Source organism: Puma concolor, chromosome B2 (assembly GCF_028749965.1).
Source record: "Puma concolor isolate L17-30 chromosome B2, mPumCon1.1.hap2, whole genome shotgun sequence".
NCBI classification, from domain to species: Eukaryota; Metazoa; Chordata; class Mammalia; order Carnivora; family Felidae; genus Puma; species Puma concolor.
This window is the reverse complement of record NC_141671.1, coordinates 106,523,839-106,545,437: the sequence shown is the minus strand read 5'-3', so window position 1 is coordinate 106,545,437 and position 21,599 is coordinate 106,523,839. Positions and strand designations below refer to the sequence as shown.

The 21,599-nt window shown below is 38.6% G+C and overlaps 1 long non-coding RNA gene across 1 annotated transcript; it reads right to left on the bottom strand.

The window, feature by feature from the left end:
* Positions 1–1,901: 1,901 nt before the first annotated feature.
* Positions 1,902–14,902, bottom strand: LOC147581167 (uncharacterized). Its single transcript, XR_015251492.1, has 2 exons — positions 7,897–14,902; positions 1,902–6,518 (listed from the first exon to the last, which is right to left on the bottom strand). It is a non-coding gene; the product is annotated as an uncharacterized LOC147581167 (long non-coding RNA).
* Between the last annotated feature and the right edge of the window lie 6,697 nt (positions 14,903–21,599).

Here is a 21,599-nt window from a genome sequence, read left to right as displayed (position 1 = left end):
TTTTCATTTTAATAGTGAATGAGAATTCCTGTTGCTCCACATCTGCACCCATACTTGGGATTGTTGGTATTTTTAATTTTAGCTCTTCTGGAAAAAAACCTAGTGGTATTTAACTGTAACTTTACTTCACATTTAATTTAATTTGCATTTCCCTGATTACTAAAGAAATTATAGACGTTTCTTATATTTTTGGCAGTCGGGATATCTTTTTTGTGTGTACGTGTGTAAAAAGCCTGTTCTTCTTTAATTTTTATTATTTTTAATTTAAAAAACATTTTTTAAAATTTATTTTTGAGAGAGACAAAGACAGAGTGTGAGCAGGGGAGGGACAGAGAGAGACAGAAACACAGAACCTGAAACAGGCTCCAGGCTCTGAGCTGTCAGCACAGAGCCCGACAAGGGGCTCAAACTCACCAACTGTGAGATCATGACCTGAGCCAAAGTCAGCCACTTAACCGACTGAGCCACTCAGATGCCTCTAAAATGCCTGTTCTAATGTCTTGCTTATTTTTCATTTGGGTTGTTTTATACACTGATTTGCAGATATTCTGTTTAATGTTTATTTATTTCTGAGACAGAGAGAGAAAGAGAGAGCATGAGCAGGGGAGGGGCAGAGAGAGGGAGACAGAGGATCTGAAGCAGGCTTCAACCCTGACAGCTGAGAACCTGATAATAGGCTCGAACTCACGAACCCTGAGATCATGACCTGAGCTGAAGTAGGATGCTTAACACCCTGAGCCACCCAGGGGTCCTGCAGATATTCTTAAATTTTTTTTTTTTCAACGTTTATTTATTTTTTGGGACAGAGACAGAGCATGAACGGGGGAGGGGCAGAGAGAGAGGGAGACACAGAATCGGAAACAGGCTCCAGGCTCCGAGCCATCAGCCCAGAGCCTGACGCGGGGCTCGAACTCACGGACCGCGAGATCGTGACCTGGCTGAAGTCGGACGCTTAACCGACTGCGCCACCCAGGCGCCCCTAGATATTCTTTATATATATGCTGGATATTAGACTCTGATATGTAATATATTTTTTCCTTTAAGTTTATTTATTTTGAGAGAGATAGAGAGCACACATGTGCAGGGAGGGGCAGAGAGTGAGGGAGAGAGAGAGTATCCACAGCATACTCCCCACTATCAGCCTAGAGCCCAATGTGGGGCTCGAATACTCAAACATGAGATCGTGACCTGAGCCGAAATCAAGAGTCAGACACTTAACTGACTGAGCCACCCAGGCACCCCTGTAATATATTTTTCTACCCTGTAGCTTGACTACAAGTAATTAAAGGTGTCTTTTGATAAAATGGAAATTTAAAAGTTCTTAATTTTAGCATGGTCTAATTATCCTTTTGTTGGTCCTTTTGTGTCCTATTTAATATATAAAGAAGTTATTTCAAAGGTGAGTTTTTCTGGACCCTGGTTTTTTTCCACTGATCTTTTTGTTTAATCTTACACCAATACTACACTGTCTTAATTATTATAGACATACAATAAGTATTAATATCCATTAAAGATTATTCTACCTCTTTCTCCTATTCAAAAGTATCTTGTCTGGGGTCACCTGGGTGGCTCAGTCGGTTAAGCATCCGACTTTGGCTTAGGTCATGATCTCATAGTTCATGAGTTTGAGCTCCACATCAGGCTCTGTGCTGACAGCTCAGAGCCTGAAGCCTGCTTCTGATTTTGTGTCTCCCTCTCCCTCTGCCCCTCCCCCACTCGTTCTCTCAAAAATAAGTAAACATTTAAAAACATTTTTTTAATTATAAAAAAAAACCCTCAGAAGTGTCCTGTCTGTACCTGGTCCTCTGAATTTTCATATATATGTACATATTTAGAATGTCTTCAAGTTCCTTTCTCTCTCTATCATGCACAGATAGGGTTAATCACACATACAAACCTAGTAGGATTTTGATTGCAATTTTATTGAATTTAAAGCTCAGTTTCAATAATATTAACATTTTAAATGCTGAGTCGTCCAATATATGAGTGTGGTAAAGGCTTGCATTAGTGTTTTTTAATATCTCTCAGGAGTGTCTTAATGTTTCTTTCACAATTTTTAAATATTTATTCCTCAGTTTTAAATATTTTTATACTATTGTACTTTTTTTGTTTTATTTTCTGTTGTTATCAGTCATAGAAATGTAATTAAAAATTTTTTAATGTTTATTTATTTTTGAGAGACAGAGAGACAGAACATGAGATCATGCCCTGAGCCGAAGTCGGACGCTCAACCAACTGAGCCACCCAGGTGCCCCTAGAAATGCAATTTTTCAAATATATAGTTGTTAAATTCATTTAATTCTATCTGTAGAATCTTTGGCATTTTCTACATAGGTCACATTAAATAATAGCAGTTTTATGTTTTTTAAAATTCTTTTTCTTTCCTTACCACAGTGACTAGGACCTCCAGTATAAGGCTGAGCAGAAGTGGTGATAATTCTCATACATGTCTTATTCCTAATCTCAGAGGTAAAGCTTTCTGTGGTGACTGCTATTAGTGTTTTACAGATATCCTCTATGAAAGAAATTCTTTTCTTAGTTTGCCAAAAGTAGTATGTTGACCAGAAACAAATGCTGACTTTAAGCAACTACTTTTCCAGAAAGATGATCAATCTTCCCTTTATTCTGTTAAATTCTAATTGGTTTTCCAATGTTAAACTAACACTGCATAATTACAACAAACTCAATTTACGTGTGACATATTATCACTTGTACATATTGTTGGGTTAGCTGACATTAAGAATTTTTGGGGTGTCTGGGTGGCTCAGTCAGTTAAGCCTCTGACTTCAGCTCAGGTCATGATCTCTTGGTCTGTGAGTTCAAGCCCTACACCAGGCTCTGTGCTGATATCTCAGAGCCTGAAGCCTGCTTCAGAGCCTGTGTTTCCCTCTCTCTGTCTCTCCCTCCCTCTCTCTCTCTCTCTCAAAAATAAATATTTAAAAAAATTTTTTTTCAGTTTTTTCAGCAATAATAATGAAATGAAATAAGTAACAATGATTACATCCAGAAAAGCAATGCAGTGACAATTTTCCTTTATTAAATTTTACATATAAAACAGAGCTAGTAAAAAATTAATAAAATGCAAGAAATACAGTTTTAATACTTTTAAAGTACATTAATTTTTTTAAAACAGGAGAAAAATATTTATACCTACATATTAGTCTGCCATGGTGATGAATATTTCCATTGTGGTTTCTGGCTTTGAAAGTTCACTTCCACAAATTTGTCAATGGTTATTATTGTCAAACTGATCTTCATATATTCATGGTCAATAGAATAAGTATATAGTATATACCTGGTCTGTCAATCCATCCACACTAATAGTTGATTGAAGAACCCTTTTTACTTATTTTAATTTCATATGTTTCTCTCACATGAAGAGAGATATAGAAATAGAAAGCTTTCAAATAAGGTTGTTTATCAGAGATTCATAAAAATCCCATTTCATAGTAAATTCAAGAAATTGTCCAAGTCTTTGTTCTCTGGGGTTCATGTGTTTCAAATGTTTCTGCAGTTGCAAATTTCCACTAAAACACCTTCACCAGAAATTTCATCATAAATTTCTATTATATTTGGTAAAATTCCCCTACAGCTTGTAATGTTTGTAAATTATTTGAGCTTCCTTCAGGTTCAGTTCGTATCTCTCACCCTATGTACTGTGTAATCCTGAGTTTAAACACAGATTCAAAATAAACAATTATACCAGAGTGATTATGAAAATAAAAAACAGAAGTTGGTTGCTTATTCTTGAAATAAAAGTGTTGCTGAGTTCACCTGTAGGGGAGTTGGAATTACTTCCATATAGAATACAATGTTTATTGAAGAATAAGTAATAGAAAAGGTAAGGGCACCTGGGTGGCTCAGTCGGTTAAGCGTCCAACTCTTGATTTCAGTTCAGGTCATGTTCTCACAGTTCATGGGATCAAACCCCACATCAGGCTCCGTGCTGCCAGTGGAGCATGCTTGGGATTCTCTCCCTCTCTCTCTCTGCCCCTCCCTGGCTTGCACATGCTGTCTCTCAAAATAAGCAAACTTTAAAAACATGGTAATTTTCAACTTACATATGTATTATTACATTTCAGTAAGTGCACCAGGTGTTTAGAACTTAAACCTACAGAAGATTGCTTTTGCAGACACGAGTAATATCACTGGCATTGCTTAGAATTGTCAGTGCATAGTATTAATATAAGCAGACAGACTTTTACTATTATTTTATTTTATTCCTTTAAAATTTTCTGCACACAATGCACTCCTTTACCGCCTATACTAGTAGGGGTAGACCCCTGCCACCATCCCATCCTTGGTATACCTCTGTCCGGATGAGAAAAATAATGAGGGAAGCTGAAAAGAAACATTCATTTTCTTCTAACAAGTAGGCCAAAGAGTCTTCTTCTGGAATTAAGAGATGCCAAGTAATTACAAGAATAATGAAGTGGTTTGTTGATTTATTTCTGGAAATATTCATTAAAAATACAAATTACATTCACTTTTGCTCCTGCACTAGGCTTGTTAAATCATTACAATGTGCGTCATTTTTGTTTATCTGCCATCACTGGCAGTGCAGTAAAAGAACTTGTTCTAATGTCATGGAGTGGATAACCAACTGATACACCAAGATTAAAAATTTTGCTAAGGCAGACAAACCTCAGAAGTACCATTTGAGGTATTTCCTGGCCTTATCTGACACGTTTAGCCCCTTATCACAAATTGAAGGGAGGAGAAGTCATGCTGTTCAATAAATGTGCATCCTTCCGGATCTGGAAAGAAAATGTTCTGAGAAATGTAATTAAATTTGGGGTGAATCATAACGTGAATCTTAATAGGCTGCAGCAAATGTCAAGCTTCTGGTTCACAGTTTAAAAAAGAAAAAAATTACTTCAGATATGGTAAAATTCCAACATCCTAAGAACATAGTACTGCAGAAATTGTAGTAAGTAAAAATAACTGGAAAGCAGCATTAAATCTTGAAATGAAAATGACTACATCTTATATGATTTTTACGCTTTACCAACAAATTTGGTTGAAAGAAATAAACATCTTTCCTACCAGTCACAAAATAAATAGAAGAAATGCCCATTTGGTGTTTCCTGTTTGGTTCTGTTGATGGGACTAATATTTCCTCCTGCTCTAACAATTGAGGATGTTCATGTTCTTGACCCCTCCACAGGGAAGCAGGAAAAAATCTGAACTCTGATGACTCTGTGTACTTCTGGCTTTGATGTGCTGCTCTGGCCTCTGTGGTAGAAGTGCCCTGTGCAGAGGAACAGAGCTGAACTTGTATTAAAAGCAGCGAAAATGGCAATTAAAGGTTTGATGTTTAGCAGTTGCATCTGTAAGTTTACTTGTGTAAGACTGTAACTTCTGTAGTAACACACTTAATGGTTTTAACTGCTCGCAAAGTTAGGCAGATAAAATATACAATAAGGCATTTTCTTTTTTTTAAAATATAATTTATTGTCAAATTGGCTAATATACAGTGTGTAAAGTGTGCTCTTGGTTTTTGGGGTAGATTCCCATGGTTCATAGCTTATATACAACACCCAGTGCTCATCCCAACAAGTGCCCTCCTAAATGCCCATCACCCATTTCCCCTTCCTCCTCATCCCATCCCCCATCAACCCTCAGTTTGTTCTCTGTATTTAAGAATCTCTTATGGTTTGCCTCCCTCCTTCTCTGTAACTGGTTTTTTCTCCCCTTGCCTTCTCTGATAGTCTTCTGTTAAGTTTCTCAAGACCCATATACGAGTGAAAACATATGATCTGTCTTTCTCTGACTTATTTCACTCAGCATAATACCTCCCAGTTCCATCCACGTTGTTGCAAATGGCCAGATTTCATTCTTTCTCAATGCCAAGTAGTATTCCATTGTATATGTAAACCACATCTTCTTTATCCATTCATCAGTTGATGGACATTTAGGCTCTTTCCATAATTTGGCTATTGTTGAAACTGCTGCTATAAACATTGGGGTACATGTGCCCCTAAGAATCAGCACTCCTGTAACCTATTTTTAATTTTTTGAGGAATCACCACACTGTTTCCAGAGCAGCTGCACCAGTTTGCATTCCCACCAACAGTGCAAGAGGGTTCCGATTTCTCCATATCCTCGCCAGCATCTGTTGTTTCCTGAGTTGTTAATTTTAGCCACTCTGAGCGGTGTGAGGTGGTGTCTCAGTGTGGTTTTGATTTGTATTTCTCTAATGAGGAGTGACATTGAACATCTTTTCAGGTGTCTGTTGGCCATTTGGATGTCGTCTTTGGAAAAGCGTCTATTCATGTCTTCTGCCCATTTCTTCACTGGATTATTTGTTTTTTGGGTGTTGAGTTTCTTAAGTTCTTTATAAGTTTTGGATACTAACCCTTTATGTGCTATGTCATTTGCAGGTATCTTTTCCCATTCCATTCATTAGTTGCCTTTTAGTTTTGTTAATTGTTTCTTTTTCAGTACAGAAGTTTTTTTTATCTTGATGAGGTCCTAATAGTTCATTTTTGCTTTTAATTCCTACAATAAGGCATTTTCTAAAAGATATGTAAAAATGGCCAATGAAATAGTAAGCATATAGCAATAATGGGCCCACTGATAACAGAATATTTAAAGGAAATATTTTGGAGTCAACTATTATTATAATGCTTTGAAGTCTTAAACTCCAAATACCTTATAATCCCAATGATTTCTATCCCTTGGATGCCAGCTGTGGTTCTAGCAAATCATTTGCCTGAGATCCTGACAAGAAAATCCATCCTCCTTCAACTCTAGCTTTTCTGAAACCCCAAAATGATAATGGTTCAGGTTCTCAGGGTTCAGACCCTCCCAAGGTCATGTCTGAGAGCTCAAAAACTCATTTCAACCTTGTCTGTTAACCTAATCCTCCTCTTCCTTATGTATTTGTTCACCTTGTGATGGAAGAGAGGGAGAAATCCATGAAACATTTATTTTAATTTTCTACTAGGAAATAATCCCACAAAGTCTCTGACTCACCTCTTTTTGTACCTAAGGGCCAATCGAGTACTCTTTGTGATGTGCTGGGTAACTAAGTAACTGAGAAAAATGGAGTCTGTTTTGGAGAAGGATGGCACTATTATCAGCTAACGATACCTTCCCCTGACTTTTCCCTGTTCTTTTCTTTCCTTACTGTCTACACTGTAAACCCTTTTAGAATCCATTAATTTCCCCTTTGCAGAAACCCATCCATTTTCCCCAGAAGGCATGCATATTTGAAGATCACACAAGTGACCCCCAACGTCAGCCTCAAGGCTACAATTTAGTAAACGTGAAATGTCATGAACTCTACTGCTTGACTGTAATCATTTTGCAAAGTTTATGGTAACATTTTGATTTGGGCTTTCCCTCTTTATAGACTGTTCTAATGGAATGGATTTAGGAACATGTATTTATTTTTTCACCTCTTGAGTGATTTTTATGCTTCATTTTGCTCTTACATGTTATTTCCCTCATTCAGATTTCTATATATTTTACTTTTCTTTCCATGAAGTCTTCCTTCTAATTGATACTCTGCAGCTCAGCAGTAAGCTTTAGGGAGCACCCAAAATCTTCACATTTGACAAACGAAGAGAGAATATAACAGTGTTCTTGGCCAAGTAAAAGAGACATGGAGTTAGGAGTGTAGTGAGTCAGGATTTGGCCTCCGCAGCATCAGCTAAACTATCCCTACTGCCACAGCACTGGATGAAAATACACGGCAACGAAGAGGGACAATGGTCACACAGGGTTATGTTGGCACCCTTTACATATTATCAGCAAGATCTAGAGAAGGGCACTGACATGAAGATCACAGTAACTGCCAAAAGATTTCATCACTCTTGGCACAAGTTGCCCCTATGATATTTTGAACATAAAGGTCTTTCTTTCAAAGAAAGAGCTGAAGGGAACCCTTACCTCAGATTTTCCTTTTTTCTCTGTAGGCTCTTATTCCTCAGGCTTCTGCTTTCTCTCCTCTGAGCTCCTCCAGGATGAGGCCTCTCTCCCCGTTACTATAGTAATGGGTCAGGAAAATATCTGAATACATGCTGCAAAGTTAGTCAGTAAATTATAATGGGTTACACATTTAAAAAGGCAGAGGGGCACCTGGGTGGTTCAGTCAGTTAAGCACTCAACTCTTGATTTCAGCTCAGGTCATGATTTCACGGTTTGTGGGAGCAAGTCCCATGTCGGGCTCCATACTGACATGTGGAGCCTGCTTGGGATTCTCTATCTGCCCCTTCCCTGCTCGCGTGCATGCATGCTCTCTCTCTCAAAAGAAATAAATCAACATTTTAAAAAAATAAGTAAAAAGGCAGAATTGTAAATCAGAGAGTAGTGGTCTTCACACAGAAGGCAGAAGGAAATTACACAACACACATCAGAGCATCAGAATGTGACAAACAAAAGTTGTATAAACATCTTACCTTTGCGGGAGTCCATCTACCTACCCCAGTTGCTACACAGGGCACTAGGCTCTATGAAAATGATAAAAGGTACAAGACATTTGGGGATGAAGGCAAGGTAGAAATTACAAATTATTTTATACAATTTACCCAAGAAAACGAGAGAGAAAACCCGTATGTTTACAACTTAGCTTGCCTCTTGAACTAAAAAGCTAATGGGACTTTGGTGATGGCTTATTCTAGCAGTCCTTACCCAGGGGGACACATCACAACTTGTGACAGACATTTTCAAAAACATGCTTGGCCTTGCCCTAGGCCTGGTAAAATAACTGAGAGTGAGGCCTTGGGACTTTGCAAAAATCAGGCAACTAGTGTCTCAGTCTTCTGGGTTTTCCTTTTACATAAAAATGTACCTCTTTCCAGTGACTTGTGAGTTTGGGAGCTTTGGTGTCTGAAGGACTCCTCTGATGCCACTAAACATGATTCTGGGATAGCAACACATGGCCCTAGACTTTTTCAGGTGACCTCCCCCGCCCCCAAGAGGGTTGTTTCCCACCCTAGGTGAGCAGTTAAACTCTGCTGCTTCCAAAACCACATTAATACTGGAACAGGTGGTACTTGTCCCCACTTGGTCTCCAACTGTCATGCGAAGAGGTCATGGGCACTCATTATTATGGCCTCACGGTGCAAACATGAAATGGAATAAATTTAGAGAAAACTTAAAAGCAGACAAGTAGGACAGCACACACAATCACCTGAGCCTTCATTACCCACAATTTAGGTCAGGCAGACAAGGACTGCATGCACCCTCAGAAGGATGATACTGGCCCCTAGAATCCACCACCCATTGACAGGGATAGGAAAGGGGAGGGCAGTGAACATCTATGTAAGGGCATAGTCAAATTATCAGTCTGTTCTTTACTTGAGCTCAAGCTGATTGAGTTAAAAATTGGCAGGTGTCCAACAAAGCCACACTCTCTTTGTGCTATATATATATATATATATATATGGCACTGTATGCAATCCTCAATCCTCACGGTGTCTTGACATTTCCACAGCTACAGACCCTGCAACTGTGTTCTTCCATGTCTGCCGTGATTTCCCTGTCCTTTCGACTGATGAAAACTTGAGACTCACAGAGTCAACCTAAACAGCTATTAGGGGTGTAGTTAGGATTACAGCCTGAGTTTGACTCCCAAACTAATATTCTAGCCATAAATCCAAACCACCAACTCCCAGCAGGTTACTCGTTCCCAGATATTAAAGCAGTCCAGGGAAAATGGGCAAAATATCTTTATTTCCCTGATTAGGCCTGCTATTGCACTTACCTCAGAGTCAGGCCAAAAACTAAGGAAAATCTGCCCACTTACCACTGGCAAGATGATTAAGTAAGATATAAATTCACATCAAAATGATGGTGGAATTAGTTGGGAAGGCCAACAGCAGACATGGCTTTGGGACCTGTATTCCTTGTATATAAGAAAATCCCTTTGTGGGCTGGAGATAAGCAGTGTAAGGGAAATCTACTGACTGCTGAGTTCATACATAAGGTAACTCTTAGTGACTCTTGTTGGAGAGTCAGGGACAGTCATGATTAAATTGAGATGAGAAGGAGGAATAGGAGTTAGCTATATGAAAAGGGAGGAACTGAACGTCAAGTGCAAAGGCCTATGAACAGGAAAGAGAAGGACATTTTTAAGAAGCTAAGAGTTCACCAACATGTTTGGGGTGAAGAAGCTGATGTGGAACCAATCAAAAGTTGAGGCTGTGAGGTAAGGGCCAGATCATGCAGAGCCTTACAGGCCATGTTAAAGATACTGTATATAATCTAAGGACCATAAGAAGACATTGTAGGATTTTAAGGAGGACCAGGATATGATCAGATTCACATTTCATATTCCCCATTTTCCCTCCTCATTTCCTGTCCCAGGCTTTTACTCTAATAAATTTCTTGTACATTTAATCCTGAATTAGCATCTGCTTCTTGGAGAATCCATGCCAACATAACTCACAGAACTTTTTAGAAGTAAATGAGTTAAGGTATGTGTATTACACTTTTTAAAAGGGGGGGGGGGTTCTCAATCAATTTCACGGACATCTGTTAAATATATTCTTTACTATAATTAGTTTTAGGATCTCGAAGTCACCTACAGGACAACCAGAGACCATCTTTCTAGGATAGCTGTTGTTTCAGGTCATTTAGCACCATGTTCCATTGCATTGCTGTGGTAAAGATTATCTCATGACTTGAAGGAATAATGAGTAATCAAAAAGTATTTTTAAAAAATTCTGCTTATCTAGTAGAGTTTGGACCATTAATTAAAAGCTATGAAAAACAAATTTCCTAAAGTCCAGTTCCAGGAGAGGGTCAGGCTATCTACCCATTTATTGTTAGACACAGATATCTGAAAAAGAAGCATAATTTTGAAATTATTATTTTAATAAAAAGAAGGATAACATTTTCTATCAGAACATTCCTTATTACTGCTACTTTTCCACAAGACATACAGTATATTCTACATACTACAGAGCATTTAGACAAATGGTTAAATCACTAAATTGTGGAACCACTGATTTTATTTTATTATTATTATTATTTTAAATATAATTTATTGTCAAGTTAGCTAACATATAGTGTATACAGTGCTCTTGACTTTGGGAGTAGATTCCCATGATTTATCGCTTACAAAACACCCAGTGTTCATCCCAACAAGTGCCCTCCTAAATGCTCATCACCAATTTCCCCCTCTCCACCCGCCCCCATCCACCCTCGTTTGTTCTCTGTATTTAAGAGTCTCTTATGGTTTACCTCCCTCTCTGTTTGAAACTATTTTTTCCTCCTTCCCTTCTCCCATGATCTTCTGCTAAGTTTCTCAATTTCCACATATGAGTGAAAACATATGATATCTGTCCTTCTCTGACTGACTTATTTCACTTAGCATAATACCTTCCAGCTCCATCCACATTGCTGCAAATGGCCAGATTTCATTCTTTCTCATTGCCAAGTAGTATTCCATTGTATACATAAACCACATCTTCTTTATCCATTCATCAGTTGATGGACATTTGGGCTCTTTTCATAATTTGGCTATTGTTGATAGTGTTGCTATAAACATTGGGGTACATGTGCCCCTATGAATCAGCACTCCTGTATCCTTTAGATAAATTCCTAGTAGTGCTATTGCTGGGTTGCAGGGTAATTTTACGTTTAAGTTTTTGAGGAACCTCCACACTGTTTTCCAGAATGGCTGCACCAGTTTGTATTCCCACTGACAGTGCAAGAGGGTTCCCATTTCTCCATATCCTCACCAGCATCTGTTGTTTCCTGAGTTGTTAATTTTAGCCACTCTGAGCAGTGAGGCGGTACCTCACTGTGGTTTTGATTTGTATTTCCCTGATGATGAGCAATGTTGAGCATCTTTTCATGTGTTTTTTGGCCATTTGGATGTCTTCTTTGGAAAAGTGTCCATTCATGCCTTCTGCCCATTTCTTCACTGGATTATTTGTTTTTTGGGTGTTGAGTTTGGTAAGGTCTTTATAGATTTTGGATACTAACCCTTTATGCAATATGTCATTTGCAAATATCTTCTCCCATTCTGTCAGTTGCCTTTTAGTTTTGTTGACTGTTTCCTTTGCAGTGCAGGAGTGTTTTATCTTGATGAGGTCCCAATAGTTCATTTTTGCTTTTAATTCCCTTGCCTTCAGAGACGTGTTAAGTAAGAAGTTCCTGCAGCTGAGGTCAAAGAGATTGTTGTCTTGTTTTCTCCTGTAGGGTTTTGATGGTTTTCTGTCTCACATTTAGGACAGACAGCATATTCTACATACTACAGAGCATTTAGGCAAATGGTTAAATTACTAAATTGTGAAACCACTGATTTCAAATCACATAGATTATTATTAGTTCATTATCAGTCAAAGATGCAGCCCCAAAGGGCCAACTTCTAACACATAGGCCAGGGCCATCTTGCTTATGCATGCATGGTGGACACTGCAGGAGTGGTGACCTTAACACCAGAGCACCCCCCCCCCCCCCCCGCAAGTTCCAGGAAGCTCACAGCCCTTGGTCCTAAGCCATGGAGACGTCTTGCCCAGAGGGCCTGAACTGTCTGGGGACCAAAAACTGCTTGATGACCCCCCCCCCCCCCACAAGACTGGAAAGGCAGCAGCAACCATCTGGAGCACAGGGCTGTCCTCAGTATCTCGTGTTACAGAGAAATAGATGACCTTAAGAGCAACTTGTGGCCATGCAGTCCCTGACTGACAAGTTCCAGACCCTTTGAAGCTGAGCCCAGCATCTTTGTGCAAGAGGAGCAGCTAGTATCTTGGAAGCCAGAGATCCAGGGAGCTGTGGACAAGCTGGTTCCTTCCTGTTTGACCTCAGCCAGGGCTTCTTCTCCATTCTTTTGCACCCTCCCCACCCCAGTTCACAGCAATTTCAAATTAAAATACCTCTCATGTTAAAAACAAAAAACAGAAAAACTCTAGTTATGAATCAGAGGCCAATTCTATGTAACATTTAGGATTAGCTAGAAAGTCTTTATAGAAAGATCCATAAAACTCAGCCATGAACTCAACCATGAGACGGAACAAGAACCTAACTCAGAAGCAGGTTTTGGTCTTATTGTCTTCCATTTGCCCTTCTGTTTTGTTTTGTTTTGTTTTGTTTTGTTTTTTAGCCTCAGTCTGAGCTCCTTTCAGAATAAATTTCTGAGATTTATAATATTAAGAAATTTACTGGGATAAACTTCAAGCATTGATTCTCTACCTCAGATGCAAATTTAGTTCATTTGGGAATTTTGGGATGAAATGGAGTGACTCCAGACCCACTAAAGGGGAATCAGAGTATTTGATGGAAGATAGTGGGGAGCTGTAGGGATCTGTATTTTTTAAAGCACCAGATATAACTGATGTGAAACAGCATTATGAGCCATAGCTTTGGAAGCCATCAATTATCTAATTTATGCAGTATAACACAGTGCTGCTGGGGGTTATATCTCCAGAGCACGGGTTCTGGAGATAAACAGTCTGGGCTCAATTCCTAAGTCTGCCTTTTACTAGCTTTGTGAGCATGAGTAAATTACTTAATCTCTGTACTTGATTTATTCAACATCCAATGTATATTCGTGGAGTGCCAGGCCCTGTTCGAAAAGTATACCAGTGGAAATTCCTACCCTGGGGACATTATTTTTACCATCTAGAACAAAGAGACTTACAGAACAATAACAGTATAATATTTTTAAAATATATATATTTGAAGATTATAAGATGATAGGGGGAAAAAGCAGGGTAGGGGTATTGAGAGTATGTGTGTGTTGGATCTTCCACACTCACAGAGTTGTTGTGAAGGTGGAACAGATTTTACATGTAAGGTGGTTAGAACAGTGCCTGGCACATAATGTTCAGTAAGTACTATGGACTATTCCCTTATTTTACCAATAAGGAAACTGATACTCAGAGAAGTGGAGGAATCTGTCCAAGTAACTAAGACAGGAGGTGAATCAGGCCCCATGCTACCCATGCCTCACCCACCTCAACTCACCCCTACAGGCATTTCAGTCTGGGGCTAGAAGACATGCTAAAACAATGGGGCCAGAGCCTACCTCTTTTTTTTTTCTTTAAATGTTTATTTATCCTTGAGAGAGAGACAAAGACAGAACTGGAGCAGGGGAGGGGCAGAGAGAGAGGGAGACACAGAATCCGAAGCAAGAGCCTACCTCTTGACACAGATTCCTGTTCCTGAATGTGGCTCTTGCTGGTGCCATACATCAGAAGCAAATATTGCTAAATGTTACTTTTATTTGGCATCCCTGAAGACAGGGATAAGACAAAAGGCTAAAGGAATACACCTTGTGTGTAACTCTAGCCAACTCCTTAAGTGTCTTTATACTATAATAGTCATATAAGGGGTATCTACTGGTCTCCATGTACATCATGAATAGGTAAACAATGGCTAAGGAAAAAGCTAAAAGGAAACTATAAAATGCATTTTTATACAATATAATAATTATTATTAAAAACTTCCCTTAGGGGCACCTGGGTGGGTTGGTTGGTTGGGCAGCTGACTTTGACTCAGGCCATGATCTCACAGCTCGTGAGTTCAAGACCGTGTTGGGCCCTGTGCTGACAGCTCAGAGCCTGGATCCTGCTTCAGATTCTGTGCTTCCCTCTCTCTCTGCCCCTCCCCGGCTCACGCTCTGTCTCTGTCTCTCAAAAATAAACATTAAAAAAAAATTTTTTTTTAATTTCCTTTAGAAATGGTACTATCTTGTGATTTAAAAAAATCTGATAATTTCTCCCAATATATTTAGGCCAAAGCATTATTTTAAAGCATTCCTGGGGCGCCTGGGTGGCGCAGTCGGTTAAGCGTCCGACTTCAGCCAGGTCACGATCTCGCGGCCCGTGAGTTCGAGCCCCGCGTCGGGCTCTGGGCTGATGGCTCAGAGCCTGGAGCCTGTTTCCGATTCTGTGTCTCCCTCTCTCTCTGCCCCTCCCCCGTTCATGCTCTGTCTCTCTCTGTCCCAAAAAATAAATAAATGTTGAAAAAAAAAAAAAAAAAGCATTCCTGGAGTCTGATGGAACTTAGAAAGCTTACAAGCAGATAAGTCAGGAAAACAATAATTAAAGCCAATTTTTGGTAAAAATGTGTTATTGGAATAACTTATCTGAGCTAAAGTCCTATGAAATGTCCAAATAATTCCTCTAACCCTTTCTTAGAATGACTAATATTTGTTTGAGTTACAAAATAACTATGAAGATTAAAACCCGTATGAGTGACTAAGCTCAAACTTGTTCCCATGACCCTCGTGTCTAAAAAAAAAAGAGAGAGAGAGAGAAAGGAAAAACTGAATTAAAATTTAATTAAAAATTAAATCTGAGGTTGAGTAAAGGAAGGAGCAATCACTTTAAATATGTTGCAATCCATACTAGAACCTATTTGAAAAATGTAATTTGCTCTGTTAAGAGTCTTGCCTTATGATAATACAGCAAAATCTTCTTTTATCCTTATTGTGAAAGCAGATGGACCGGAAAGGAGAAAGACAAAACAGTAAACCTTGATTTAGGATAAGAGATTAAATTGACATAAAAAAAAAATGGAAAAAGGAAATCATTAAGGCAGTGGCTAAGAGCCTTGAAAGAAAAGATAAGTACAGTGTAAACTGATGTAAACAGCAGAGAAAATTGCTCTGTGAATAAGAGGGTTTAATTTTATGTATAATTCATTTCTTTGAAAATTTTCTCTCTGAGTTTATTTATTTATTTTGAGAGAGACGGGGAGAGAGAGAATCCCAAGCAGGCTCCATATTGTCAGCGCAGAGCCTGATGTGGGGCTCAAACTCACAAACCGTGAGATCATGACCTGAGCTGAAATCAAAAGGCAGACATTTAACTAACTGAGCCACTCAGGAGCCCCAAGGATAGTGAGCTCTAAATCTCTTATAATAGTCAAAACAGTAAGCACACTAAATGACTAGAAGACTAGCATGTTTGTGACCTTAACGCTAAAAGAGTTAAAAATCTCTACTTTATAAGAAAGCAATGACTAAATCATTTGATTAAAAATACCCAACTCTAATAGTTCTCAAAATTTAGAATGTCCCTTATATGCATGACTATTGGGGTATTTTCATATTTGAGCTAAGCAAAGGTGAATGTGTTCATATATAGTATATCTATTACCTGAAGCCACACAGAATGGCAAATGTAGGATTCACATGACAGATGATGAATAGGTAACTGACCTTTATTTTACAGTATGTGTACTCCAAATGACATGTATAATGACTAAGTATGTAAAAAGTTATTTTCTGGGCCATTCCTTAAAAAAGAGAGTTATGTGTGTGGAGGTTGGGGAGTAGAGAATAAATATTTATGGATATATATATCCATATATATGGTGATATATACATCTAAACAATAGATGTATATGTCATGTAATACAATAGATGATTCTAATTTTACTTAATTTAATCTTAATATCTTAATAATCTTAATTATGAGATAATATGAATAAGTTCAATTTACCAATGAGTGTTCTAAACAAAATGAAAAGTTTTAGTAAAAGCGATATTCAGATATTTTAATTACCTATCAGTTTCTTATTTTGTTCTCCTGATACATAAAGTATTAATCATAAGAGCTACTATTTATTATCTACTATGTTCACAATTTACATATATTTTTTCATTTTCAAAACAACCCCACAGAGGGGCACCTGGGTGGCTCAGTTGGTTAAGCATCTGACTCTTGATTTCAGCTCAGGTCACGATCTCTCAGTTCTTGCATTTGAGCCGTGCCTCAGGCTCTGCAGTGACAGTGTGGAGCCTACTTAGATTCTCTCCCTGTCTCTCTCTCTCTCTCTCTCTCAAAATAAACGGAAAGAAAACCCCAGAGAAAGATAGACACACACACACACACACACACACACACACACACACACACACACACACACAAGGAGGGACAGATCAAGGTCTATGTGACTTTATACATTTACAAGATTTATAAATGGCTTAAAGGATTTAAGCCACAGGGTGCCTGGTGTAGAGTGTACTTAAAAAAAAAAAAAAGAAAAAGACTTAAGCCAAGCTTTGAAACAAAACAAAAACAAGGGCCTTGTATAGAAAATAATATTTCTTCTCAAGTAGGCTCCACACCCAAAGTGGGGAAACACCAACTGAAATAGCCAGGCACTCCAAGAAAAAATATTTTTAATAAAAGATCAGTTGGAGTGAAGGTAACAAACAAATGGAAACCAAGATTCCTACTGCTGTTTAACTTGGTACTACCTAAAGAAAAATTATTCATAATTTATTAATAACAGTACTTTGTAAAAAAAAAATTTTTTCTCCATTAGTGTAGATATGCTTTATCATCTAGTTCATGTGCATCTAGTATATGAAGGAAAGTATTTTTTTTCCAGAGTAACAGTTTTCAATTAAATGCATTCAACATTCTTTACTAAGATATTCTTTTGAGGTTACTGAAATCCATCATTTACAATATAGGAACAGGCAGGCAGGGCTATATTCAATACCTCTGCTTGATTAGAAACTGAGGCTCACTGTGGCTCTCTCTGTCAAATGCTAAAATCAACTTGTCACAAATTCAAGTAAAGTAGCAATGAATCCAAGCTCAAACAGTAGGGTTAATGAATGACTAAAGTGGTCAGGTTCAGATTCTTCATTCATTCAGCAAGCCTGGAATCCAGTGGGTCAGGCACTGTGTTGAAGACAGAAAGATAAAGCACACAGATGCTACCCTTAGGATTCACTTCCCAGTGGGTGAGAAAGATCCATCAGCAACCCAACATAAGAAAGAGTCCTAAATGCTATATTTTACCTCTATGCAAAGTGTTGCCAAAAAAAAAAAAAAAAAAAAAAAAAAAGCAGACATTAGTCTGCTCAGGCTGCCATAACAAAATACCATAGACTGCATAGCTTAAAAAAAAAGAAATGTATATTCTCATAGTTCTGGAGGCTGAGAAGTCCAAGATAAAGATGCTAGCAGGTTGGGTCCTGGTGAGAACTCTTTTCCTGATTTGCAGATGGCTACCAGATTCTTGCTGTGTCCTCACATGGCAGAGAGAGCAAGCTCTCTGGTGTCTCTTCTCAAAAGGGCACTAATCACATCATGAGGGTCCCACCCATGATGAACTCATTTTACTCTACCTCCCAAAGGCCCTATCTCCAAATACTACCACATTGGGAGTTAGGGCTTTAACATATGAATTTCAGGAAATGCAAAATTTAGTGCATAGTGGGAGGGAATGTTAACTCTGCAGAGAGTTGTAGAGGAGGGTGTTGCAGAGGAAGTGACTCCTGAGCTTGGTCTCAAAGCAGTCACGGGAGGTTACCAGCAGAGGAGCAGGAAGGGCACACCATGCAGAAAGGACAGCAGAAATAAAACACAGGAGAAGGAACAAATTGTGATCATTTCAGCATGAATAGAGTGAAAAAGACCTCTAAGGAAAGGAAAGAATAAGGTAGAAAAACTAAGTTGGGACCAGATTATAGAAAAGTTCTTGAGTCTGATGCTGAGAAGCTTAAAATTTCTTTACACGGGGCTGTGGAAAGCTGCTGAAATTGTATGTGTGTATGTGTGTGTATGTGTGTGTGTTATAATAAAAATGAATGAAAAAAATTTTTAATGTTTATTTATTTTCAAGAGACAGAGAGAGATAGAGCATGAGTGTGGGGGGTGGGGCAGAGAGAGAGGGAGACACAGAATCCGAAGCAGGTTCCAGGCTCTGAGCTGTCAGCACAGAGCCCAACGCAGGGCTCCAACTCACGGACTGCAAGATCATGACCTGAGCCGAAGTCATACGCTTAACCGACTGAGCCACCCATGTGCCTCTATACTAAAAATGAATTTTGAGAAGCTTTTTATGTTGAAACAGTTTCAAACCTACATAATGGTTGCAAGAATAGTACAAAAATTCCTATATTCTCTTTACCCAGATTTACCAATTGTTACTATTTTGCCACATTTGCTTTATTATCCTCTACCTATAGCATGTATATTATTTACATAGATACAAATGGACAGATATGGATATGCATGTGTATACACACATGCACATTTTTTAAAGTTATTTTTCAATGTTTTTAAATTTATTTTTGAGACAGAGAGAGACAGAGCATGAGCAGGGGAGGGGCAGAGAGAGGGAGACACAGATTCCAAAGTGGGCTCCAGGCTCTGAGCTGTCAGCACAGAGCCCGATGTGGGGCTTGAACTCACGGAGCGAGAGATCATGACCTGAGCTGAAGTCGGATGTTCAACCGACTGAGCCACCCAGGCGCCCCCACACACGTGCACATTTTAATAAACATTTTATTTTTTCTGAACTAGTTGAGAGTAGGTTCACACATTAATTCCTTTTTTCTTTCTTCCTTCCTTTCCTTCCTTCCTTCTCTTTCTTTTTGAGAGAGACAGAGAGAGAGAGAGAACAAGTGGGGAGGAGGGGCAGAGAGAGAGACACACACAGAATCCGAAGCAGGCTCCAGGCTCTGGGCTGTCAGCACAGAGGCAGACGCAGGGCTCAAACCCGTGAACCGTGAGATCATGACCTGAGCCAAAGTCAGACGCTTAACCACTGAGCCACCTAGGCGCCCCAAATTCCTTTACTCTTTAATAATTCAGTGTGTATTTTTCAGGAATAAACACATTCTTTTTTATTACCATGTTACAGGCATCAAATTCAGGAAACACTGATATATTTTTATTACAATTTTATCAACTTTGTAACAATGACCTTCATACTATGATAGCTTTTTTTGCGTGTGTGTAGGATGAAATCCAGGATTGTGTATTGCATTTCATTCTTTTGTACTATAGTCTCTTTTAATCTGAAATGTTCCCCAGCCTTTATTTTTCATAACATCGATATTTTTAAAATACAGTGCGAATTTTTAAAACAAATAGTATGTTAAAAAATACATTACTCTTATTCTTACTTTTAGAGTTTATTTATTTATTTTGAGAGAGAGCATGCACAAGCAGGGCAGGAATAGAGAGAGGGAGATAGAGAATCCCAAGCAGGTTCCCCGCTGTCAGCACAGAGCCCAGTGTGGGGCTCAATGTGGGACTAGATCCACAAACTATGAAATCATGACCTGAGATGAAATCAAGAGTCAGAGGCTTAACCGACTGAGCCACCCAGGTGCCCCCCAAAATACATTACTATTGAAAAATGACTAAGGTCAGCAAGAAAGAGATTGATGGATAAGAAAGGGCATAGAATATAAGGGAAAGAGAGTCCAGACTGAACCAGCTGAAATGATGAAACCCTCACAGGATAGGAGAGAAGGGCACTCATGTAGCAGACTTGAACAGCATTTAGGACAGATTATCTGTGAAATGTAAAGGAAGTGAAAATTTGATTCTAACTTGGGACATTTAATGGATAGTAATAAGGATTATAATATAATAGATTTTGATTTTTGTTTGGTTTTAGGTTGAAGAAGGATAACCAGTTGTTTTTTAATGCTGAGCAGATCTGTAATGTTGGAAACAAGACACAGAGCTTAGGTGAAATGTCTAAAATGTCTAAAATAGGGAAGGATTACCTAAAGAAGATAAACCTAAACAACGCACCTTCTGCTTATCTTTCTACTCCCCAACTGAGCCCTGAGCACAGCAAATATTTAATAAGGATTGTAGACCTACAACCATCTCTTAGAAGCCTAAGGAAAATACCTAGGAATAAATCTAACCAAAGAGGTGAAATATATATACACTGAAAACTATAGAAAACTTATGAAAGAAATTGATACCAAAAAAAAAATGGAAAAAGATTCCATGCTCCTGGATAGGAAGAACAAATATTGTTAAAATGTCAATACTACCCCAAGCAATCTACATATTCAATGCAATCCCTATCAAAGTAACACCAGCATTCTTCACAGAGCTAGAACAAATAATCTTAAAATTTGTATGGAACCAGAAAAGACCCCGAATAGCCAAAGCAATCTTGAAAAACAAAACCAAAGCAGGAGGCATCACAATCCCAGACTTTAAGCTATACTACAAAGCTGATATCATCAAGACAGTATGGTACTGGCACAAGAACAGACACTCAGATTAATGGAACAGAATAGAGAACCCTGAAATGAACCCACAAACGTATGGCCAACTAATCTTTGACAAAGCAGGAAAGAATATCCAATGGAATAAAGACAGTCTCTTCAGCAAGTGGTGCTGGGAAAACTGGACAGCAACGTGCAGAAGAATAAACCTGGACCACTTTCTTATACCATACACAAAAATAAACTCAAAATGGATGAAAGACCTCAATGTAAGACAGGAAAGCCATCAAAATCCTCGAGGAGAAAGCAGGCAAATACCTCTTTGATCTTGCCTGCAGCAACTTCTCACTCAACACATCTCCGGAGGCAAGGAAAACAAAAGCGAAAATGAACTATTGGGACCTCACCAAAATAAAAAGTTTCTGCACAGCCAAGGAAACAATCGGCAAAACTAAAAGGCAACTGACAGAATGGGAGAAGATATTTGCAAATGACATATCAGATAAAGGTTTAATATCCAAAATCTATAAAGAACTTATCAAACTCAACACCCAAAAAACAAATAATCCAGTGAAGAGATGGGCAAAAGACATGAATAGACACTTCTCCAAAGAAGACATCCAGGTGGCCAACCGACACATGAAAAAATGCTCAACATCATTCATCCTCAGGGAAATACAAATCAAAATCACAA